Consider the following 25,568-nt stretch of genomic DNA (forward strand, 5'->3'; position numbering starts at 1 on the left):
CAGGCATATAAGTAAAGGCCGAAAAATAGCAAGAGGTACCTGAACCCTTCATGCAGCTAGACTCACATGGATCTGCCTGCTTTGTCTGGGTTAGAAGGAATATGATAAGGGTCCCTAACCAAGCAGAGTTTGGTGGGGCCTGCCATCTGGAAGTCCAATCAGTATCTGTGGGTGCCCATTTGAGATTGTTGATATGTACCCATGCAGAGTGCCCCAACAGTTTCGCAGCAGTTGGGGTGGTAAGGACGATAGTATGAGGCCTGGTCCACCAGGTTTGTAAGAAGCCTGGCCACAAGCTTTTGAGGAGGACCTGGTCCCCAGGAGATAGATCTCATATATCCCCTTCAGAAGCATGGTCGCTTGGGGCTGGGAGGACAGTGTCGGCGTGGGCCCTTAAGAGAGCTTGGAGGAGCGTGAGGTAAGGTAGCTAGGATAAAGGAAGTGGGGAAATGGCTGGAAGGCTATGATTTATAAGAAAGGGCCGGCCATATAGTAATTCGAATGGACTTAAGCCTGAAGGCCTGCGGAGGCCCTTGGGGCATAGCCGAGAGTCTGGTGAGAACCAGGGGCAGACGTCTGGGCCAGGAAAGGTGGGTCTCTAGGGTAAGTTTGGTGAGTTGGGCTTTGAGCAGCCTGTTGGCCTTTTCTACCTTACCCGATGACTGTGGGTGGTGTGGGATGTGAAGCTTCCAGGTTGTGTTGAGGCTCTCAGCAACCTGTTGGGTTACACTGGAGATGAAGGTGGGTCCACTGTCCGGCTGGAGGGTCCGCAGCAATCCAAACCTTGGGATGATGTGCCAATGAGTATTGTAGCCACCATGTCCGCTGTTTCCCGGGCCACGGAGTATGCCTCCATCCAGCCTGTGAATGTATCAACCAAGGTTAATAGGTAGAGAAAGGTTTTATGGTGAGGCTTGTGAGTGAAGTCCAGTTGCCAGTCTTCCCCCGACTGATGACCTCGGAGCTGATGGTTAGGCCCTGGTCTGTGGATTCCTCCTTGTGAATTCATAGCGCAACAGGTTTTACAAGCCCTGTGGACAACTTCAATTACCTTAGATAAGGAAGGATGATAGAACAATGGCTGAAAAAATTGGTGGAGAGCCTTTAGGCCAATATGGAGGTATCAGTGGATGTCAGTAATTAAGGTGTGCACCAGATTGCTCGACAGGGCAATCTGTCCTGAATGTAGATCCACCCCTTATCTCCAATCTTTCCTTCCCATGCCTGGAGGGCTTGTGTTTCCTTTGTAGAGTAGACAGGAATGGGTTCCAGGGTGGGCGAAGGTATAGGCAGTAAAGTTGCGGGGTTTAAGCCGGGGGGGGGGGGGAGATAGAGAGAGAGATATGAGGGTTTTCTAGGAATAGCAGATGGAATAGCTGGAGACGAGAAGGAGTCAGATGGGCCAGGGATCGGTGGCTAAGGAGGTCCGTGAGTCGGTGGGGAGAGTAGACCATGATGGGCTGCCCTAAGGTCTGTTTGAGAGCCTCCTTTGTAAGAGAAGCGGCCGCTGAGGCAGGGCTGCCATCCCTGGGTAGTAACATCCAGTTGCTTGGACAGGTAGGCTATAGCCCTATGCATAGGCCCCACCAGTTGTGTTAGGAGGCTGTGGCCGAGCCGGAGTGCTCATCTGTGTAGAGAAGGAATGGTTTGGAGAGATCGGGTAGGGCTATAACTGGCCCGGTGGTAAGGCGGTCCCTTAGTTTAGAGAATGAGTGGCGGATTGAAGTTAGGGGACCCTGGGAGGGTCTCTTTAGCTGCCTGGTACAGAAGACGGGCCAGGATAGAGAAATTTGGAATCCAATGTCTGAAGAACCCAACCAATCCAAGAAAAGAGAGTATTTCATCCACTGTTTGGGGAGGTTGGAGTTCTTGGAGGAGTCGTATGCAGTCCCCGGTAAGAGACCTAGAGGTGGGAGTCAGAAGTAGGCCCAGATAGGTAATTGAAGGGGCACATAATTGGGCCTTAGAGGGGATGACTCGATATCCCTTGGCCCCTAGGAAGTTAAGTAGGGCGGAGGTGTTGTCCTAGGAGACCGAGAGGGAGGGGCTACAGAGGAGGAGGTCATCCACATATTGTAGTAGAGTACTGGCCTTAAGGACGAACTACTGTTAAGTCTATAGTCAAAGCCTGGCTGAAAATGTCCCTGAACCCCTGGGGTAGGACAGTCCAAGTTAGTTGTCCAGAAGCGTGCATGTTGGGATCCTCTCAGGTGAAGGCAAAAAGAAAATAGGAATCAGGGTGCAAGGGGACAGTGAAAAAGGCATCCTTTAGGTCCAGTACTGTAAAGTGAGAGGTGTTTTGGGGAACGGGAGACAATAGGGTGTAGGGGTTAGGAACAACTGGGTGAAGGGGGACCAGGGCCTCATTGATAAGCCTAGGGTTTTGTACCAGTCGATAAGCCCCTGAGGGCTTGCATACTAGGAGGATAGGGGTGTTACAGGGGGAACTGATGGGGATCAGGAGTCCCTGATGTTTAAGCTGTTCTATGATAGGTTTTAGGCCCCAGCGGTGGGCTAAGGAAATAGGGAACTGAGCTCGAGAGGGAAACTTGGAGTTATGTACTTTAACCAGGGTAAGGTGGGAAGCGATGATGGGCTCTCAGGTGTCCCACACCTGAGGATCTACAGTAGATAGGTCATCTGGAGTGGGGGTCAAGGGAGTGGAGAGGTGTAGGATGAGATGGATTGAGGTGGAGGAAGGGGAGGAAGGGGAGAGGCAGATAGTTGCCCTCAGTTTCTGGAGAATGTCCCTCCCCAGTAGAGGGACCGGGCAGGAAGGAATCACTAGGAATGAGTGGGAGAAGGGGAACCCATCCAAGCTACATGTAAGGGGAAGGGTCATCCTAGAATTGGAGGAGGTCCCATCGATCCCCATAACAGTAATTGGTGAGGTTCAAGTAAGTCCTGAATAGGAATGCAGAACAGAGTAGGTAGCCCCTGTGTCCAGCAGAAGGAAGATGGACTTACCTGCTACCTGGAGCATGACCCTGGGCTCCAGGGGTGGCCGAGTCTGGGCTTCATCAGTCGTCCCCCTATCCAAGCAGTTGAAAAGCCGGACTTACTGTCTCGGGGGCTCCCCCACATTGAGGCGCCGAAGATACCCTGAGGTTAGGGCAGTCGGATTTCCAGTGGCCCATCAAATGGCATTGAGGGCAAGGCCGAGTTGACAGCTTTGGATTGGGGTGCTGGCAAGCCCAATGTCCCTCAGGCCCGCATTTGAAACAGGCCCCCGGGGGGGTGCGATTGGTTGCCCCTCTCTGCTGGCTCCCGGAGCCAGCCAGCCGCAGGGCTGCTACCAAGTCTTGGGTCTGCAACTGAACCTTTAGCTGGAGTCTGTCTTGTCGTTTAAGCTCAGTGGCCTCTTCACAGGAATTAAAGACCTTAAATGCCATTTTCACCAAGTCAGAAATGGGGGTCTGAGCCTCCTCAGCCTTCTTTAACTTTCTCCGTATATCTGGTGCCGATTGAAAGATAAAATGAGTAGCCAGTGCCGTGGCCCCTGCAGGAGAGGCGGGGTCCAAGCCAGTGCACTGGGTTAAAGCCTCGGTCAATCGGTTAAGAAACATGGAGGGGCTTTTGTCAGGGGCATGGACAATCTCCATAATCTTGTCATAATTAACGGCCTTATTAGAGGCTGCCTGCATGCTGGCTTTGAGACACTGGACCATGCGCTCTCAGCGCCGGCGGCCATCTTGGCAATCCTGATAATCCCAACCTGGTTCTACAGCTGGGACTGCCTGGGCTCCAGCTGGCATGGCAGCATCAGGGATATGGACCTGATCCGTGTGCTCCCGGGCTGCAGCCTGGATGCATTCCCTCTCCTCTGTGGTGAGGGTGGTGGTCTGGACCACATGTAAATCGTGCCAGGTAAGGTCATAGGCTTGGGCCAGACATTGGAATTCTTTGATATAGTTATCAGGATTGGCCGAAAAGGAGCCCAAACATTTCTCAATTTGGGAAAGGCCCTGTAGAGAGAAGGGTGCATGGACTCGAACAACTCCCTCAACTCCAGCAACCTTCCTTGGGGGCAGACTAAATCAGGGGAGGGTTTTCAAGTCCTAATGCAGGTGGAGATGGGAGGGAAGGCTGAAGGGGATGAGGGTGCCGGTTCAGAAATCCTGAACATAAGGGACTTTGGCCTTGGTGTCTGCCGAGGTTATTTAGGTCCATGAGAATCTGATAATTAAACGTGCCTTCCGGAGGCCATTGGGACTGATTGTCTAAACGGTATTGTGGCCAAGTGACAGTATAGTAACGTCGTTTTCACAGGTCCTGGTCCAGTTCCAGGGTTTTAAGATTGGTCAACAGGCCTAAAACACCCCCGGGATGTTTTAGGGTCGAATTTGGATTGGGAGGTCCCCACGATTAGTTGCCGGGCAACCCAAGGGCTGGAAGAAGGGGTCCCCTCGTCCACCACTGGGTTGCGGAAAAACTGTGTCAACTGCCATAGAGGTTAGGACGTCTCCCAGCCTCTCAGAGTCACGGAGGTCACCTGGTGACCGGCGGGGTCCACCCTGACGCGGCCGCGATTAGGGCAGGGCTTTCTGGAAGGAGATGCAGAATCGGGGGAAACTCACCACAGCTTCAGAAGTGGTGTTCGGAAAGGCAGGTCCGGTCCCGCCAGGGAAAGGAGAGAGCCTCCCACTGGGGTGGGGGCTCAATCTCCTTCCCGGGTTTCGGCACCAAATGTAAAGTTTTTTTTCCGGCGAGATAAATACAACACCAGGCAAAGTGGGTGCAAGGCAAGATTTATTAAAAACACTCTCTGACGAAGTTTCAAGGCTCAGGAGAAGGGGAGCCAGGAAAGTTGCGCCGGGAGGAGGTGGGCACCCTCGGGCGAGGTTCTGTGACTCTGGAAAGCAGAGTGGCAGAAGTCCCGCCCAAGGCAGGGAGGAGGAGGCTTTTAAGGGGTCTCCAGGGAAGCTCAGGGGTCTTTTGGCAAGTTTCCCTTATTCGGATATCTCGCCTGCTTGTCGGGATCCCATTGGTCCACAGGAGCCCGGGCGGGGGGTCTCAGATTCCTGCTTGTCAGGGTCCCATTGGTCCCTGGGAGCCCGGTGGGGGAGGGTTTTCAGATTTCTGCTTGGGTCTTTGTTCTGTCTGAGCTCAGGTCTTGTGGCGGGAGCTTTCGCCATCTTAAGTAGCCCTTTCTTCCAGCCCAACACTGTGAATTTCCAAGAACTGGGGTCACCAACTGAGAAAAAAGTCCTGTAACAATAGGAAGGTGGTGGTTTAGCTGGAATCCTGGAGGAAGGATAAAGGTGGGCAATGGAAGACCAGTGGGGCCCTGAATTCGTGAGGAGGTGGACTGAGGCTCAAATGGAGCTTTTTGGGGGACTGTTTGGGGAGCAAGCCATGAATTTAGAAGCACAAGCTTTCCAAGGTCCTGGGTGTGGAGGAGGTCTAGTCGGCAGGTAGAGAGTGTGGTGAGCCTGGCGGAGCCCAGCCTGTGGTGATTTGGAGGCCAATTCCAGATCTAGTTAAAGAGTCCATGCCGAAGTCCTGTAATCAAGCACAGAAGCACCTCCCCCCACCCAGCTGCCTCTTGCAGAATCTCCTACATGTCCCTCTACCATCGCTGTCCATCCTGGCCCCTCAGCCATGTTTCCAACCGCTCTAGAAGTAAAAATAAAAGGGATCTGGCTCAAGCTTTCCCCTGAGGGGCTTCCCGAGACAGTCACTCAGCGTTCATAGCATATTCTGACTGAATGAGCATTGAGCCCTGTGCTGGAGGAAGTAAACACATGGTCTCTGCCTGCAGAGCTTCCTGCTCTAGACATCATAATGAAGGGACCCCAAGACCCTGAAACAGGAACCAAAGGAAGGTGCTTCCTCTTTCCCAGAACATTAATCTTCAGACAGGGGCAGGACTTCTCAGAGATGGAGAAGGTGGGAAATGCTTAGAGACCCAGGGCTGAATGCACGAGTGATGGGCCCATGATCTCAGGGTAAAGGGACACCACTGCCTCTACTGAGAGGTAGAAAGAGATAGTGCTGAGATTCCTCTAACCTTAAATTAGGTCCCTTAAAGATGGGTGGAGATGGAGGGAGGAGAGAGAAGGATAACAGTAGGTCCCTCAAGGGACAGAGTCTATACTAACTACACTAAAACAGAACATTGAACTTGAATCGCAAAGAATTGCTCTTGATCACAGGAAGAACCTCCTACAAATCACACTGGCCCTGCCCTAACACATCTGCAGGAGGTATGGACCAAGGGCACTAACTGAGAACCTCCTGTATTCTAGGGGTGATGCTGGGTAGGGAAGGAGGGACCAACAAAGAAAACTGGCCCCGGCACCCTCCTTCCTTCCTTCCCATAGCCAGCAGAGGTGCTGTGATGTCACCCAAAGCCATACCCCAGCCCCCAGAAGTCATGCCTCTCCAGGTGGACCTGTTCTAGGTTGCCACTGGTGCCCAGGAGTCTGAAGCCATCTCTGCTGCCCTTGCTGCTGCACCCCAGGCTTGGAGGACTCCACAGAAGACACAGCAGCTCTGAAACCCCTGCCCGTGTCAGCGAGCTGTACAGTCCATTTCCCCGTCTCTGCCACCACCATCTCTGCAGTGTCTGTCCTGGTAGCATAAACCTGGATAGTCACTGTAGCCCTGTCCCATATGTCAGGGAGAGCAAAAGAGCAAAGGAACCTACACTGTGCTCCACAGGCAAGGAGTTCCAGAAAGGCTGTAAACTCTGGAGGCTGAGCCCATCCACAGGGAAGCCAAAGCTGGCAGGGTCCCCTCTCTCCATCCCCTTGCTATGGAGATAGCCACCCTGGTGCTGCAGAGCTTCCTAAGTGTCCCTAGCTGAGTTGCGCAGCAAGGGAGAGACATGGATGCAGGTGGCTGGTGACCAGGACTGCATGGGGAGAGCAAGCCAGGGAAGCACTCCTGTGAGATGTAGCAAGGCCTCTTCCACACCTCCCACCAGAACCAGCACAATCTGTGGCACTCGAACTACCCTGGACTGCTCTGGACTCGCCCTCCCCGTGCCCCGTTTGCCCACAGCGCCGCAAACACAGGACCCTGTGAGCTACCGCATGCCCACGCAGGACAGGAGGTGCAGTGCACAAGTCCTACAGCTGCTCCCGGTGTGGCCAGAGCTTCCCCTGCAGGATCCCCTCAGCAGTCACGCTCTACAGTGCCCTTCACATGTGTCATGTGTGACAGCTTTTGCTATGAAGGACCTACTGCAGCACACACGGTACCACACGGGGAGAAAGTGCAGTGTCACATGTGTGGCAAGACGCCAAGCTCAGCTTCTGTTTCAGACCACACGCAGGTGCAGACATCACCCTGTCTATGAGCTCTGCAGCAAACACACCCCTGATCTCCGTCCTAGGACAGCAGTGGTGACAGTGGCAGTGACCACTCCCCCCCCGGGAGTGGCACCCAGGGCACCCTGAGCTCTCAGCCACTCCCCTTCCAGCCCTTGGGAAGAATGGCAGCTAGGAGAATGGAAAGGGGAAGAATGTCCCCTGCTACCCTCTCCTTTTCCCCTCTCCCACGATCTCCTTACTACTTCCCCACCAACTGAGGAGCCTCCAGAAGGAAAGGAGGAAGAGACGTTTCTTATGGGAATCCCCTAGGTTTTCACAATTTGTTTCTCCTGCTCCTTGCTTCTGACCCCACACACACCTGTCCTCCCACTTGTGCTGAAGCCCCTGGACAGTGGGCAGGGGTGACAGAGGACAGGAGCGGCCACTGCCTCACACCTCTCCTCTCCGTATCCGGTGCCCTTCCAGTTCTGTGAGCCTTCTTGATGCTCCTTGCTCCCCTCCTTCCATAGTCCTCCCACTCCTGTCTATCGCTCCTCCCTGGGCAGTTGGCATTTTATTTTTCATGGGGAGGGAGGAGAGGACGGAGAGGAACCAGAGAGGGAAAAAGGAGAAATTAGAGAAGGGGTAGAAGCAGGGAAGGCAACCATAGTACCTTCATCAGGTGGGGTGTTTGGTCAGGCCCTGAACATCTTCCTACCTGAAAATCTGTCAGAGTAAAATAAGTAAAGGAAAGCAAAATAAGGGGGCACTAGGTCCAGAGGCAGGATAAGAGAAGGAATTCTAGGGTGCCAATATGAAAGGGAGGATTCAAGGGCTACCAGTGTTCCCTGGAAGTGGGGGAGAAAACAGCCACAGGCCCCCACCCCTTTTCCACCCCTGATGCAACCCTGGTCTTTTCTTTTTATCTCAGAGCCCACGAGACACTGTGACCCCAATCATGTCATCCTGTTCCTGTGTCCTCTGCACATTACAAAACCTGCAATCCTCCTTTTACTTGGACCACAATACAATAAATTAAAAAAGAAGAAGAAGAAGAAGAAGGAAGAAAGAAGAAAGAAGAAGGAGGAGGAGGAGGAGAAGGAGAAGGAAAGAAGAAGAAGAAGAAAAGGAAAATAATTAGGCCAGGGCTGGGGGAATGCAGAGGATACAGAGTTGGGTCCAGAAGTCTCTCTTGGAGGAGGGGGGCAGAATGGGAGGAACTGGCAGGTGGCGCCCACCCAGGTGATGTTACACGAAGTGTCTGCACCTTGAGAAGGGGAGGAGGGAAGAGGAGAGGAGGCAGGGGTGTGAGGCAGAGACAGGAGGAGAGACTGAGAGACACAGAGATAAGAGAAGCAGGGAGAGAGCTGGGAGGGAGAGCAGAGAGAGACCAGGGATGCAGGAGGCAGCACAGGACACAGACAGGAGGAGATGCGGGGGAGACACTGACAGGCTCACCAGGCACAGTATGAGCAAATAATCTACTAGTGACTGTCCATTAATTTGGGGTCAACAGTGTAGACACCTGAGCAGTCATCATCCGTGACTACAAGTGGCTCCTCACTAAAGGGACCCCACAAATACACATATGAGACCCACAAAAGGAGAAACTGAGGCCTTGAGACCAGTGTACATGCTTGAATGTGGGTTTCAGGACAATGATGATGAAGCAACCAGCCAAGTGTGTGAAGATATAAGACATATTGGAAGGCTGGACCCTGCCTTGTCCCCCAGGCATTCTTGGTATTCTGCAAAGACCAGCTCCCCCAGCTCCTCTCAGGGCCGGCGAAGACCCTAAGAACATTAACTCAAGCAATCTAAAGGAGATTGATTATTCTCCCCGCCCCCTTCCCTGCAGCAATATGTGAAGGTCCCAGAGGCCAGATGTCTGGTGACTCCTAGAGCCCAGGGACTCTTCACATTGGAGAGCATAGAGAGAGAATCTTCCAGAGAAGTCCTGCAGAAGAAAACAAGGAGCAAACCCCACCAGGTTCATCCCACTCCCAAAGACACTTAACATCCCAAAGAACTTAACAAAGTTCAGAATGTCCAGGGCTACAGGAGCTGCTAATTACCTTCTTTCTCCAAGTTCTACCCTTTATCCTTCTCCTTTTCCATAGACACGTCTCTTGGATAAAACACACTGAATCAGACCCTGGACTTCAGAAACTAACTCTACTAACAAAATGGATTTGATTTCAGGAAAAGAAATGTAGAAGACATTTTGGAAAGGATTTCCTTAGAGCTAGGGTCCATATATGCTAGAACCAGAGAAACACCACACACACACACACACACACACACACACACACACACACGGAAAAGGAGCAATTCTCCTGTGTTCTGATGAGCGTCCCCAGCCCCACCACCACACACCCTGACCAGCATGTGGAGGCCATGGAAGGCAGGGCCACAGGGATGAGAGGAGGGGAGGGGAGAGGGAGGTCACAAGCCAGGGAGTGCCTGTCCTTCTGTGCCTGTTAGTGCCTGTGAGGGCACCTGCTCTGAAGAGCAGCCTGTGCCTGCAGGACTCCACAGACCACTGGCCCTCAGTCTCCTCATGTGGGCTTCCCTCTGCGGGCGTCTGCACGTGGTTCACACTGATTCAGGTCTCTGTGGGCAGAGCACTTTGTCATGTTGCTGTTTGCCTCCTTGTCAGGACTTCAGCAGGGGCAGAGGGAGCCAGAGCAGGGAAGAGGGGTGCTTGGGCAGTTGGGGCTCCCACAGGCCCCACCCCTCCTGCACGAGCAGGCACATGCACACACACGTGCCGCCTTCCACCCCATGCAGCCAAATGAAATACACAAAAGCAGCTGAGACATCACTCACTCATGAGACACACAAGTGCACACAGGCGTTCAGACAGACCAACATACCATCACCCACACAGATGGACACACAACAGCCTGGGCCACAAAGCCCCCTGGGTGTGCAGCTCTCTCAACTCAACACACACACACACACACACACACACACACACACACACACATCACTGCCTGACACATCTCAGGGCTCCCTCCAGTGGCTCAGTTCCAATCCCAGCAACTTCAGATCCCCAGCCTGGCTGTGAGCATCTGCCTCCCTCCTCTCCCCTACATGCTGGTGCCCCAGTCCAGCTGCTGATTCCCACCCAGTTCAGCTATCTCCTGCCTGGCATAGGGTTGGCTTGTCCTGCTTCAGAAACAATACAGAGAGCTTCTCCTCCTCTGGTCTTCCAACCATGCCCTGCTGGGTTTCTCCTTCTATACCCCCTCCTGACTCTCTTCCTTCAAGTACCCTTCCCTGATGAACTCACTGGCTCTGATTCTGAAATTGCTCTGGTCCTGTGCACCTGTAGGTGTGTCCTGGGTAAGTGTCACCAGGTTATTCTGCATAGGAGTGGGCATGGCGGGGACATCAGCTCCCCCAAGGACAGGACCCCTTGACCCAGTATTTCAGGCAAATTCCAGCCCTCCCCTACCAGCATGAGGCTGGGGATGTTCCTGGATATTCTGCTACCTAGTTGTAACAAACACACAGAAAAATGATACTGTGGCTGCCACAGCCACCAGGAAGGTCCCCCTCTGTCGCAGGCTGCAAGTGTCACCTCACAATGACCTTCAGAGCCATGTGGGAGGAGGCAGGTCCTCCACTGTGTCTTCCCACATCCACCTGGTTTTCCCCTGGAAATAAGGTTTCCCAGCGGGGTCCTCACCACTTTCTCCAGCCTCTGGGCCTGCCCTAAAGGACACCCATGTGCCCCTGGTGAGGAGGCTCAGAGCGGCCCTGCAGGCTGGGAGGGGATCCGCACAGAGGAAGCCAGCATGAGCCAGCCTCCTGCAGGGGACTCTGTCAGCTCCACTGGGAACAAGGTGGCAGGCAGGGGGCCAGGCTCACTGTACTGAACCCAGGAGAGAGGGACATGTTCACCCTGAGAAGCACGCATGACCAGCTCCCCACCTCACCCCAGGGTTGTGTCAGCACAGCTCTTTGGGGAGACAGGAGCCTGCTTGCATCTGAGCTGCTTCTCCATAGTCGTGCCTCTCCCCTTGCCCCACTCTCCCTCCTGCAGTGAGAGGCACCCTCCCTCCCCCTTTCTCTCCTGCACCCCTGCCCCCAGCAGTGTCCTTCCCCACCTCGGTCCCTCTGTGTCCTCTGCTCCTTTCTCTGCTTCCTTCCTCACTCTCAGCTTCTCTCCCTCTGATCTCAGTCTGGGCTCTGCCATTTCTTTCCCAGGATGGTCTCTCTCCAACCTGCATCTGGTTTCTCTCCCCTCACCCATCCACTGATCAGAGCAGGGGCTGCAGAAGGTGAGGATATGGGGTCCCTTCAGCACCAGAGGACTCTGGCCTTGTGGCCAGAGCACCTAGAGCTCTGAACAACTGGGTTCCTCACAAGTGTGCACACACATGTCCCTACCCCCTCCCCCACACAGGAGCCTCTCTTCCCTCCAGGGTCCCAGGTCCCGAGAGGTCAGCAGAACCCTGGACCCAGACCCTGCACCCCACCTCTGCCACCTCTACCTGCCCCTTCTCCCTGCCTCCCCTGCTGCCCCCACCTCCTCCTTTCCCTTCTCTGCCTCCATCTCCCTTCCTTTCTGTGCACACTTCTCTGGCTGTCTCCTCACTCGGGCCCATGTCCATGATCTGTCTTGGGCTCTGGGTCCATGGCTTTCTCACCCCTGAGCCTGCATCCAACCTGTGCCTCTGAGTCCCCGTCTGTCTCCGCTACCATTAACCTTGCATATCTCTGCATCTGTCTTGGATCTTTTGCTCTGTTTTCTGGAGACTCCTCTCTTCCCCCTGTCCTGTCTCTGGCTCTGTCTCCCAGTATCTCCACTACACTACTCACTGTTGACTGTTTATGGATGTTTTGGACTCTCCAGGGACATGGACTGGCTCTGTCTTAATTTTCTCATCCTCTGGTCTAGGCATGAATTCACTGAGCCTTTCTTTCCCTGTCCCTTTGTCCATCACTCCCCTTCTCTGCCTCACCCACACATCACCCCATGAATCCAGGGCTGGGCTGGCATATAGGGCACAGAGGGGACTCGCATGGCAGCTCTGGGTGTGGGCGGTAGACAGCTGACTGAGGACTGTAGCATTCTGCTCCTCACAGAAAATTCTCTATAACTGCAGAGACACATGTCCCTCCTGGGAGCTCTGCCTCTGCATCGCACAGGAGAACTGCCCAGCGGCTCCTTGCACCCCTCAGACAGGCATATATGGGAGGAGCTGTGACAGGTCTGCAAGTACAGGAAGGGGAACAGAAAGTATGTGTGTCCCTCCCGTATCCTCTCATGGCACATGTAACCAACACTTCCTGGTCCACAGGAAGCTCCACATAAAGTTATTGGTCCTGTTTCACCAGATGTCCCAAAATAAGCCCCAATATCCGTGGAACTCAATCCCTTTCCATATCCTTCCCACCCCAATGACTCACCCTCAGCCCTTCAGTATCTGTCCCCAGGACAGTGTCCCCTGCCACGCCTTCCCAACACCTCAGTGATCAAGGGACCCCTGTTGAAATCCCAGTCATCCCACCCCTCCTCCTCCCTCATTACCTATTGTCCATCCCTCACCCTCTCCCCCCTCCTTGCCCATCCAATACAGCTTGGTCCCCCAAGTGTCTCCCCAACAACATGTTGGGGAGCACTAATGAGCACTCTAATGAGTGCTCTAATGAGCACTGAACATTAGAAGGAGGGGCCAAGGGCAGCCTGGATGGGGGAGGGGACTCCAGAGCTGGAGATAAGGAATCCTGCCAGCACCTGTCACACAGGCCATCTCCCTCCAGCATCCCTGTCTCCTACCCACTGGCTCCTATGAACCCATCTCCTCTGAGGCTGATGGACTGAGCTCAGGTGCAAGTTCACAGAAGCCTAGACTCATAATGCCCGGTCTGCTCCAGACCCATTCTCTCCGGGAGTGTTAGTAGCCCTACTGTCTTTCTTTCAAAAATCTCTAAGACCCTGGGAGCTGCGGTTGTAGATGGATCCCAGGGGAAGAGAAATTGCTCTGGGCTCAATGTCTTCATCTCAACCCTTTGTCTCCACTGCATATCCCCCAAATCACAACTTAATACTTCGGGCAATGCCAAAGAGGGTGAAATGTCAGGAAGACGTTCCCAGCCTTCAGGAGATGCTGATGCCTCCAGAAACGAGAGGAGATTGGGGGAAAGATGGACTTTAGAGGCCAAAGATCTCTTTTCCTGATAAATGCAATTTCCACCAGGGGGCAAGGGACAAGGACTCCAGGGAAGCTTCTCAGCAGTGACCTGTGAAGGGTTCAGCGGCCACAAGAGGGTGGCAGAGAACATTGCTCCCTGCAGAGCCAGCCCTGGGCCCTGAGACAGGGCTGGGCTGCCCAGGCTGGGGGTCTGGGGCTCCTGCAAGAATTTCTGAATGTGGGAATCCCCTCCCGCGACGCTTCCCAGTGGTATCCCTTATTCCTTTTGGGCCCTGCAATGCCATCCCCTGCTCCAGCCCCCTTCCCTTTTCTGGTCCCCAGCCCTGGGGCTGCTGGCACAGAAGGGTCACTTGGCTTTCCCTTTATGCTTGGACTGCAGGTAACATCCCAGCTCCCAGAGGTGATGCCTCACAGGGACCCAGCTGAGAAATAGAGCCAGAGCTGAAGCCCACACATTCTTGTTTCCCAGTCCAGGGTCTTCCCATTGGTGCTGACCTCGGCTTCTCAAAGAAAGCATCCTTTGTAGAGCCCAGTGGGATGCCAGCTCACAGCCCTGGGTTAAACACCCACGTCAGAGATCTCGCTTCCCCACGTGACATATGCTTACACCCAGAACTGGGGCACAGAGGACTGTCAACCATGGAGCACAGACATGTAGGCCACACACACCGTGCTCTGCACACACCCACCCTCGGGTCACATCCCTCTGCTCCTCAGAGCCCCACTGCCCCGACCATCTCCTCCGACTTCCTGAGCTGCTGGAGGAACTTTTCCTCATTCATCATTTGCTCTTTGCCCTGTGTTTCCAGAGGCTCCTTCCCTCTGTAGACAGGGAAGCCCTCTCCCCTTTCTCATCTGCTCCCTCCTACCACATCCCTGTTTCCAGTTCCCCTGGCACTGTCTGGGGTGACAGGGGTACCAGAGGGAAAACGGGTGGTCTCTGAGCTCTCTTCTCTGAATCTTCTCTGAATGTCCTGCTGATCACTGCCCTCCTGCCCAGGAAAGGTCTGACCATCTGTGACCCACCAGGCTTTACCCCACATCCTCTAAGTGTCCCTACACTCTGACCCACTTCCCATCCAGAAGAAACCCCTTCCATGCTGGGGGTGCTGAATTCATCCTCATGGAGCAGGAAGTGCCACAAATGTAACTGAGCTAGACTCAGCCAGAACTTCCCAGCACAAGGGGTCTGACAGCCTCAGTTGCTGTGACCTTCAGTAAGAATGCACACATGGCCTCACCAGAAGCTTCCAGAAGACAAGGACTTGTTCTGCACCTGCCTGGGTAGAACGAACTAGAGACATTGGTTTTCAGTGTGACTCTGGTCATGCCAGCCTCAGCAGGGGGCACACAGGGACTTCTGGGGACTCTCTGGCAGAATGGTAGAGCCAAGAGTTAGGAACTGCAGCCTGGTTACATCAACCCAGTTCCTGGGAATGGGGCTGGGAAAGCAAGCCTGAACCCTCCACTGTCTGGCCTCCCTCCCATCTTGGCCCCGCCTTTTTAGGGCCCTCTCTGGTCAGAGCAGAGTCTCTGAGCTCTTGTAATGCAACCCTGAGAGCAGGCCTCGGGACCAATGTCTCCACCCAGCCTCTGACCCTGGACACTGATGCCATCCCCCTGTGCCTGGCAGGACAGAGACACCCACTGCTCAGGGTCCCCATCCCCCACACCCCAGCACTATCAGCCTTCCTCTCCTGGCCTCCCCCATCCTCCCAAACTATACAACAGCCTGGAACCTGCTGGAAATTTCCACAAATCCAAGACATCTGCCACTATGGGTCTTCAAGCTCCCCTAGGACAGCACACGCACACACATAGACACACACATTCACACTCATACATACCCACAGACACATACCCTCAAATTATACACATATACACACCTACACAGCACAAATTTTCTCATGTATATGCAACACAAAGACACATACTCACAAACTCATTAACAGACAGGCATGCACACCCAGACTTACACACTCTCACACACTCATCAAACGCACTTGTGTACACATACACACCACTCTAGTCCTTTCTTCTAAGGATCCAGAGCCCAGTCCCCTAGAACCTAGAGATCTAGAATGTCCAGGAGAAAGCAGGGACACCCACAGGAACGCTATTTCCAGTTTTGTGGCCCACACCGGAGCTCCTCTGCTTTATCACCCCTCCTGCCATGAGGGTCTCTAGGACTGTGACCCACACTGTGGGAGTGCCACCTGCACAAATAACTCAGAACAAACACTTCAGAGCAACTACCTGCCACCCCCAGCTCACTCACACCCCTAGGCCTGCAGCTGAGGCAGACACAGAGAAGAGTAAGGCCTTCTGCCCTTGGTGTGAGGGAAAAACCAAGAGCTCAGAAGCCAAGGACCTGAATTCAAATCCTGCCTTTGCCTCTTCATATGCAGGGCATTTGCCCCATGCTTCCTCCTCCTGCCCTCTGCCTGCCCTCCCTCCTCTCTTCCTGCAAGCAGACCAAGTCCAGTCACGTGTTAAGGAGGACTGAAGAGACATCTCTCCATCAGTAAAGTGATGGGCAGGAGTGTGCAGAGGAACAGGATAACCAGAGGAATACCTGCGGTACTTCCTTCCCACATGAGGAAGCCCCACCCACTACAGCAAGCGCAGCTTCCTCTTGAGTGGCATGGGGGGGGCAGCCCCCCCATACCTTGTCTCCACCCCAGGTCCAATGGGACCCTGGGCAGCCCTAGGGCCTCCAAATGGCCTGATGACCTGGTCACCCCAAAACCACTCTGTATCAGGAGAGGACAGAGACAAACGGTGACTGTTCCCCATCAGGTGATCCCACCACCTCAGCCTGCACTCTGGGTGGAGGGAGACTCCCCCTCACTCCCAGCGCAGGTTTGCAGAAGAGAAAGACCCTGTGCCTCTTTTCTCCCAACAGATCACTGACAGCGGAGAGCCCAGCAGAGGGCTCGTGGTTAGTAATGACCCTGTGTGTGCAGAGCAGGACTAGAAACTCCACGTGGAAGCCAAAGATCCCCCCAGAGTCTCTCCTCATTTTCTGCCTGTTTGCTCTGTGCAGTCTCTCTCCCCCCGCCACATCTTTCTGAACCCCAGCACTCCTGGGGAGAAGATCTCCCTCTGTGGGTCCCTTCATGCTGTCCCTCCCTATATCAGGCCCAGGATTTCTGCTTCAGAAAACAAGCAGCACTGTCTGCTCCCCAGAAGTTCTTTCTCTCCTCGGGCTTTAATCCTTCTCCCTGCTGTAAGGTACCAGACTGTCCACAGAAATTGTGGGGCTCTTTCCCAACCTTCCCCTTCGCTCCCACTTCTTCAGCTTCCTCTGGTATGTCCCAAATACTTGGTGTCAGATCCCAGGCTTCAGAGGGGACTTCTGGACCTGAGGGTCAACCCAGGTGCCCAGGAGTCTGAGTATCTGCCTGGCCTGCAAGGGGAAGGCCGTGCTTGGTTACCAGAGTGTGAATGGCAGGAGAACACTTTGGAGCTCTGTGCACACAGCAGGTGTGTAGTAAGTGTGAAATGGCCCACTGAGGAGCTGTGGTTAGGTTGGTAAGGGAGGGTGAGGCGGAGAAATGAGGCTGGACTAGTCTGAAATGGCTCCTCCCAATTCTCCTCCCTTCCCCTCTGGGCCACCTGGAGAGAGTGTATTCTAATTCAGACCCTGAACCTGGAGTCCTCCCTAGGCTGAAGGGGTGTCCTCCTCTCCATCCACTTCCACCCAGCCCAGCTCAGGACACCAGGACACCCACCCCCAAGAGCCTAGTCACTGTTCCCCCACCCCATCTATACCACACATTTTCTTTTCAGCCAGGACTCCCAGATCTCGGACCCCTCACCAATCAGCCTGAATGTCCACATTCTGGCAAAATCTAAGTGGGCTCTTGAAGCTCCTGAGCCCCTGCAGTCAACCTAGTCATCTTTAAACTTCAGCCAGCACCCTGAGCCCACATAATTACTAATCTTTCTTAGTATAACTATAGTTTGCACACCCAAAACATGTTATCCCAACAGGAAGCAGGGTCAGGAGACGGTTAGTGGCTGTAAAAGCTTCAGGTCTCAGATTCCTCTTACCTTTAACCCCCCCACCAAGCCTTTCTGAATGGAACCCCTGCTATGCAAGAGATTGAAAGGAGCACTTCCAACCTGTCCCTGGAGGAGTGGGAGAGGAAAGGGAAGGAAGACCCAGGCAATGAACGAGTTAGCTGAGGCTGCTGGGATACTGGGGGACTGTCTGCTCCTCACAGCCTGGGTTGGCTTCAGCCTTGGAGCAGGGAACCAGGGATGACCAGGGTCAGGTGGTCTCTAAAGTCAAGCCCAAAAGCACTGAGCAGCTCCCCCAAAGAGAACAGAGCCCAGAACCCACTGAGACTGTGCTGGGAGGTGAGAGGGGGTCTCTGTGACAACAGTTAGTCTCTTTGTGAACTTCTGCCTCCATGTCTTGCCCAGCTCCTCGCATCCTGGGGCATTATTTTAGAGGCCTCTACCTTGATCTGTCTCCAAGTCTCCAGCAAGACCAAACCTCTTAATCCCTGTTTTGTCTGCAGACTCCTAGGCTGGAGAAGAAGGGACAGGGTCCATCCTGAGGCAAGGGGAGGGCCCTGACTTCCTCTCTTCACAAAACAGTGGGGAGGTTGGGAATTGGACCAAAGAAGGAACCAATTCTAAGCTTGGGTTGACAAACACACACCCTGGTGGGAGGGCTTTTATTCTCCTTCTGATTTTCTTGTTATTGTTCTTCGGGTTAGAAACTGAATTAACTCATAATCATAGTAGGGTAAATATATGACAGTGACTATAAAGGACGGTCCTAGCCTTACTGTCTAAACAAAATTCCCTGTTACTCTTGTTCATGAGGCCCTGTTGATTTCCTTTGTGGGTTTATCACACTCTGGAATTATTGAACATTATATTTGTTTTCTAGCTTATTGTCTATATCCCTCTAGGAAAAGCTCTATATTTCAATGGAAGAAAGAATGAACAATGACTAAATATGTTATGTGGGAATAAATCCTACATAACATATTCCTAATAAGATGATCCATACCTGAATGCATCATGTGCAGACCTACAGTCACAGTAATTATCCTTTCTCAGTTTTTATAGTACCTCTCCTTCCATACATCTCTTCATGGGCTCTTTCCCCATTTTATACCACACAAGAAAGTTATTTAGCAATTCTATAGGTATGTGTTAACCTGAATGGAGAGAATATAAAAATATACAGGGCACAGTCTCCCCACTCCAGAAGCTTACAGGTGAATGAGGGAGAAAGAGAAGATATAGGGTAACTACTGCTGAACACAGTGCAGAGAGACCACTATGGTGAGAGTGACACAAAGGAGTAGGAGAGATCAAAGGAAATAAATTTCTTCAGAGGCAGATAATCCAGGAAGGTGTAGGCAGAGGTAACATTTATAGTGGACCTTGAAGACTGATTGATGATTGATGATTTCAGTAGTCAGAGATTGGGAGGACAGAATTCCAGGGAAAGGCATTGCTACTGAGAAGGATTTCTTCACTTTGGGCATCGTTTGATATTAAATTTCTGTTCATCATGAGAGAGTGAAATGCAAGGATCCGTGAAACTTAAGATAAAACTACAGGATCTGGAGGCTTTGAATACAGAAGACAGGAGGCAGGACCTGGGTCCCAGCTCAGGGTCCATATCTCCTCACTTCTCTTGCACCTGATCTTACTGAAGGGGCAATAAAGTAGAATAGAAAGGGTACCCATTACGTCTCCATCTATATAACTTTCATCTCCTCTTATCCCAACTGAGTTCTTTAGCAAGAATGAAAGGATTTCTTAATCTCATTCCTGAGAAGAGCACAAAGCACAGAAAAGCACATGCTACACAAATTAACTTAAGTAATTTGCATACCCAGGGAAAAGGAGACACCCCTCCTCCTTCCATCTTCATAGTCAATTTTCCTAGATCTTCTGACACAAGATGTCCATAAATATCTATATTTCCTCCTTCTCTGGACAAGAGTGTAGGATGTAAAGTAAAGTTTGTCATAAAAATCGCTCACAAAACAATCTGCCAAGCACTGGTGGGGGCAGGTGGAGGAGGGGCTTCCTGGGCTGTGTCTGCCTTCAAACCACGTGCAGGTCCTGCCTCCTGCTTCTAGGAGCTTTGTTTCAGGTTTCTCAAGAAGGAAACAGAGACATTCAACTCCTCTTACTGTCATTGTTTCTGTCAGAGCTCACTGCATTTTATGAAATTAGCTCCACAAATGACCAGTTTCTCAGAATCTCCACTCTATTCCTTAATGAGTACAATTTTTAATTGTCCTCTTCCTGGTGTGGCTCAAAGAGAGAGTCCCACTTGGAAGGGAAGAGGTAAATACAGTGGCTTCTCCCAGGACTTTCCCTGAGGAAGTTGTAGGGGAGAGGAGGTGTTCATGTCGGGGGTGTGCCTGTAACTGCAGCTGTGTATGAAGTTAAAGGGTAAAACACAGGAGCGGTTTCCTTGCGGCTGCTATTACGCTTTCTCTATGAACCTCTTCTAACTGTAGCAAATGGTTAGGGCTCCATAGCAACCCAGCATCTTAGCCATAAACTTCTCAGAAGGAAACTTATTAGGGTTTCCTTGAGAAGTGATGGAAAATAAATATCAGGGTTTGGGAGAAACACACCAAGCATGGCCAGGGTTGGAAGGCTCCTGGTTCCTTAGTGCTGGTTGAAACCTTCAGGGTTTGTGTACCTGCACACACACACACATACACACATCTACACACACACACACACACACACACACACACACACTCATGATACCCACTAAGTCTAAAAATATGCTCATGTCTATAGACATACGAAGAGAAACATACCCCACTCCTTGATGCACATTTCTACTCAAATTTCAAACAAAAATGTCCACATAGTTGGCACACACATGACTTTCAATGAGGAAATTTATGATGATATGTGCCCAGTATTGTCCCCTTTCCAGGCTCCTGACCACAGGGTGGGGCCCAGGAGAGATTATCTGAGTATGAGCTGCATGTGTCACCAAATATGTCTCTGACTACATGCCACAAAACACATAGAAATTGTTTTCTCATTATTCATTATTGGAAATTATCCACTGTCTTTCAGTTACCTCTATGCCATCAAGTTTCAGCGATCAGCAGGCCCTCACTGAGCTGATACTCCATGCAGAGTATAGCTCAAAGGTTGCAGGTACAAGACTTTGCTCAAATTTTGTACAAATCCAAGCTTCACTACTATTCACTTTGCACAAATGACTGAACCTCTCTGAGCCTTAGTTTCAGCTTTTGTAGAATGAGCGTAACACTACTCATGTCATTCAACATTGTATAAAATAGGTGATTACATAAAGTGCTTGGAGTACTCAGCAAATTGTAGCTATATAATCATCATCACCACTCTGGGGCTGTGGACATAGAAGAAGTAATGCATGAGAGAGATGTTCCTTGCCCTTAGGAGCTTTTACAATCTCCTATGACACAAGATGAATACAGGGAGAGAGGAAGGACCAGTAACCCTCAAAGTGTGTTTGAGTCCTAATGTTCAATATATTCTTTAGGAGTGTTAGGAGAACTGGTGGCAGATTTCAGTGCTCTAAGAAGACTGTGTTTTTTCTTCTGTCATTCATCACCCCCATGCTTCACCACCTACATACTCTACACATCCATCCCATTCTCTCATTTAAGAAGTTGACTAGATAATTTGTGGGATAACAAAGATTTTGAGATTCACTGTGTCCATTTCCCTGTTTCTGGGCAGGAGCCCATCAGAGGCATTCCACAACCAAGTGAGACAGCCATGCACAAGGCCACAGAGCCTGAGCCCTCCCATGTCCCCCATCACCCTCTGATCTCAGAAAATTCTTCCTTATGTTCAATCTCCATCTATTTTCCTTTAATACTGGCTTCTGTTTATTATTATTTATTATTTATTTATTTTCTATTTATTTATTTATTTATTTATTGTTTATTATTATTAATACTGACCTCTTCTTATTGGGGATGAGGTACACAAACCCTTGAAAGGCTAAGAAAATTCTCCAGTGGAGGCACCTGGGTGGCTCAGTCAACTGGGTTTGGTTCAGGTCACGGTCATGGGGTCCTGGGACTGAGACCCACATCGGGCTCCATGCTCAGTGGGAGGTCTGCTTCTCCCTCTCTCTGACCCTTCTCCCCCAACTTGTTTGTTTTCTCTCTTTCAAAAAAAAATTAAAAGAAGGAAAGAAAATTCTCCAATGCCCACCTGGTAACATTGTTCTACTGCCCATTAATCCAGGTGTCTGGAATTACTGATCTCATATAGTTTGTTATTAACCGATTAAAAATCATCAATGATCCCTTAAAAAGAATAATTTTGTCTCTAGTATGGTATAGCCCCTTATGTAGACATCTTGTCTCTCCTGAAATCTTTTGAAAGATGAAAGTTGCTTAATTTCTGGGACAGATAGTTAGAATTCATATTTCATCCCCCAACCTCCACAGCCTCCTCAATTAGTATCATCAGGTTATCACTCATTTGATTAAGAGACAGTACAACTCTGAGTCAGAGCATGACTAATATGATCTCCCTAGGCCCTTTCAGGCCATCATATGAAGGAGGGGAAATAGAATTGGCAGCAGTCACCACCCACCCAATGTTTGCCCCAGAGGAGACCTGAGAACCAAGCAGACATGATTGAGGGCACCACAGGCTTTTTACCCACAGTGGGCAGAGTGCTAAACCCTGCCATAGTGACTGTTATGGGAGTCCTGGACACAGGCAGGCAGTCAAACCCCACACTTCTCCCTCTTCCCCAAATTCAACTCCCCAGCGTAGACCCCTCCTCTTGTGTTCCCAGTTCCAAAGTTCTCACACCTTCCATAGTGCCCATCTGAGGCCAGATACCAGTCGGTATTTCTCAAACCTAAAAGACCTTACAAATCACTTGGAGCCTGTTAAAAATGCAGATTCTGATTCAGCACGTTGCATAGGGGCCTAGGAGTCTGCATTTCTAAGAAGTTCCCAGGGGACTTCCTGGCTGCTGGTCCACGGACCACACTTTGAAGAGCACGTTATAGATGACTGCAGCAGGTGCTACAACTGTCGCCCAGGAAGAGGACATCTGTCCACACCCTTCTCTCTATCTTCTAGTGACAATGAGAATCCTATCTTATCACTTCCTGATTCAAGAATGTCACTCTGTGGCACAATATGCAACACATAATACAAACCGGGTTCTTAAATTCCCTTCAAATGTATAAACACATGCTTCATAAGAGTCTCATTCTTTCACGACTCTTAAAGTTCCATGTGCCTAGAATTACTGTCCCATTTCTTTTCCAGCACACCTGTCTTTTATTTCCCAAATTCCTCCATAGACAACCTTCTCCAGGAGTGTTTCTTGATAAATACCTCTTTCTCAGTTTCAACTCATACCTTCTCTTCCAGAATAACAATGCCTCAATTTCAATCCAGTTATGAATCCTCCTATTTCAGTCCATTTTCCTCCCCATGTAAGGGTATCAATTCTCTCTCCCCAAAGAATTGTAGGTGCTTTCAGAAGGTTTTTGTACCAGTCCCTCAAAAAAGCATCTAAATGAATGGGTAAGTATATGGGGAATCTTGCCTCTGGCAGGCTTCCCTGGAGCCACCTGCATCCTTTGGGAAGATGAGAAATCCACCAAGTAAAAAAGTATCTTCCCTCTCTCCCTCCCAGGTCAGGCTCATGTATAATTACAGTAGAAAAACACTGACCCTCCTATACCAAAACATAAAACTGACTGCATCGAGAAGGATGCCTCTTGGGCCCTCACTGGAGCCAGTCTATCTTTAGGGATTCCCTGGAATGAGGTAGAGCTGGTTGGGCCTTCTATCGATTTCACTCCTTCCATCCCCTCCCCACATTCTATGGCAAGAGATGGAGCAGGGCCAGGGCGGGTCATGTCATGCATTCTCCTGCCCCAGAGATGTAATTTCTCTGTTGCTCTTTATATGAACAACACTGTTCTTACTATTGGATCAAGAGAAAATGTAGAATCTATTCCCACAGGGATGGAACAGACAGGACAGGCATCAGCATTCAAGCGTAGCCACCCAATGGCAAATCTAGAAATGCCTGGGCAAAGTTTTAGACGCTGGATGCAGGCAGCTTTCTGGATAAAAGAGAAATGCTGTCTGTTGAGGACATCTTCCAGAAAAGAGTTTTAAAGGAAGAGCACACTGTTAGCCTGAAGAAAAGCAGAATTTTCTGAACCAAGGAAATACGTCAGTCTCAATTCAATTTAACGTGAGTTTATTAAATGCTCATTAGATGCCTGGCTCCTGGCTGGAGGCTCTGGGAGTGAAAAAGATACACTACTTGCCTAGGGTCTATAATCGGGAGCAAAAAAAAAAAAAAAAAAAAAAAAACAAAAAAAAAAAAAAAAAGAAAGGGGGGGGGAGAAAGACACAGTTAACTGTGATATGCTATTTAAATTTCATAATTACTGAGGGAAAATTGACATAAAAATTGTAAGATATTTAAGTGCACATGGTGTGAATTTGCTATACATATAATTATGAAATGATTCATTACGATTTGCCCACTATGACAGTATTAACAATGGTATTTTAATCTAAATCTTCATTAAATGAAGGTGAGTATACAAAGGGTGCCTTTGTTTCCCTCACTTCAGCTTTACACGTGAAGAGTTTTAGCTGGAGCTCTGGTTTTCGACGAGTGGTCCCTGGACCAGCAGTATCAGCATCACCTGGGAACTTGTTAGAAGTTCAAGTTCTGGGCCCCACCCGGACCTCCTGAATTCCAAACACTGGGGACGGTGCCCAGCAATCTGTCTCCACAAGCCCTCTGGGTGTCATGGCATCCCCTGAGGTTTGAGCACCACTGAGCAGAGTACTATTCCTGTCCACTCTCCACAGGGCTCTCACTGGGACCTTGATATGATTAATGAATGATTAATGATTAATGAATGCTTAATGAAGTGAAGACATAACACTGAGCATACCTGGTTAGCTTCTTCCAATATTTTGTTGGTTTTCTTTTTTTGTCCACAATGAACCTGCCCACTGGACACACACAATCCAGCATGCTCATACAGGAGAATTAATAAAACAGACTCTTTCCTGTGGTGGTAGACCAGGGATACTCAGCACTTCTTGTGATGAGAAGACTGTCAAAGGCAGTGATGACACATTAGCAAGCCAAGTAAGCTGCAGATCTACAGCTGATGGTTTAATCAGCTATGTCACTGATGTCATGATTATCAATAAGTTCCAAACACAGGAGAGGGAGATCGGGTGTTATTTATTGAACCTCTACAGCTCCAACAATGGGTTGTAGTGAAAAGTAGGCAGGATGCTGGTTTGGATCATATGCAGTATGGAGACCTAGTTAAGAGAATAACAGGACAGAAGAACCAGAGGAAATCCTAGAATTTTTTAAGGAAAGGGAACATGAGAAATATTCAGCTGTGACCTCTCCTGATACACATAAAGAAGCAGAGCCTAGAAAAAAACTGAACACCTTGTTCAAGGTCACTTAGTGGTGGAAACAGGACGAGAACCCAGGACACGTGGCTCTCAGCTGTGTACTTTCTGAGCAGGTCGACTAAAGCAGACAACAGTAGAGAAACTTTAAAGTCCAAGAATGCAGAAGTTGTAAAAAGAAGTATCAACATTCTTTTTCTGCATTCCATTTTCAGCATGACAGTGGGCTCATACCCTAAGTGCTCTGTGCTCAGGGGAAAGCTCTGGTTTCCAAACTACCTTTGCATGCTCTGTTGTCCCCTCACACAGCCAAGACTCCAGCTACACAGCCTGATCAGTGCGCTCTGAAAACAGCTTCATTTTCCTGTGCTTTTCATCCTGGTGTTCTCACTGCCTACAATCTCTCCCTGCCACCCAGATGTGGCAAATCCCAACTCAATAGCCATTCCTCTATAAAGTGTTCTCGGATTTTACCATCAACTCTCACTTCTGTGCCAGCCACACTGATCATCCTCCACTCTGAATTCCCAAGACACTCTATTTGTATATTACCTATGACAACATTCTACTTTGTGTGACAGCTATGCTTTACCCCTTGTATTCCAATATAAGCATCTTAAGGGCAGGAGTCATATTTCATCTATTTGGGGGGTATCTTTTTCTAGTTTCTTTTTTTAAAATGTAAGTATAATGAACATGCAATGTT

The 25,568-nt window shown here is 50.5% G+C and overlaps 1 long non-coding RNA gene and 1 pseudogene across 2 annotated transcripts in view; both read right to left on the minus strand.

Moving 5' to 3' along the window:
• The window catches only part of LOC309869456 (cationic amino acid transporter 3 pseudogene), a 180,784-nt pseudogene that overhangs the window by 87,052 nt on the left and 68,164 nt on the right, over window positions 1-25,568 (minus strand). The window lies entirely within an intron of this gene.
• Window positions 1-25,568, minus strand: part of LOC309869465 — a 65,729-nt gene that overhangs the window by 748 nt on the left and 39,413 nt on the right. The window contains exon 3 of the long non-coding RNA XR_014314191.1: window positions 656-861. This is a non-coding gene — a long non-coding RNA (uncharacterized lncRNA). The remainder of the gene's footprint in view (window positions 1-655; window positions 862-25,568) is intronic.

Source organism: Mustela nivalis (assembly GCF_964662115.1).
Source record: "Mustela nivalis genome assembly, chromosome: 7".
Classification (NCBI taxonomy): Eukaryota; Metazoa; Chordata; class Mammalia; order Carnivora; family Mustelidae; genus Mustela; species Mustela nivalis.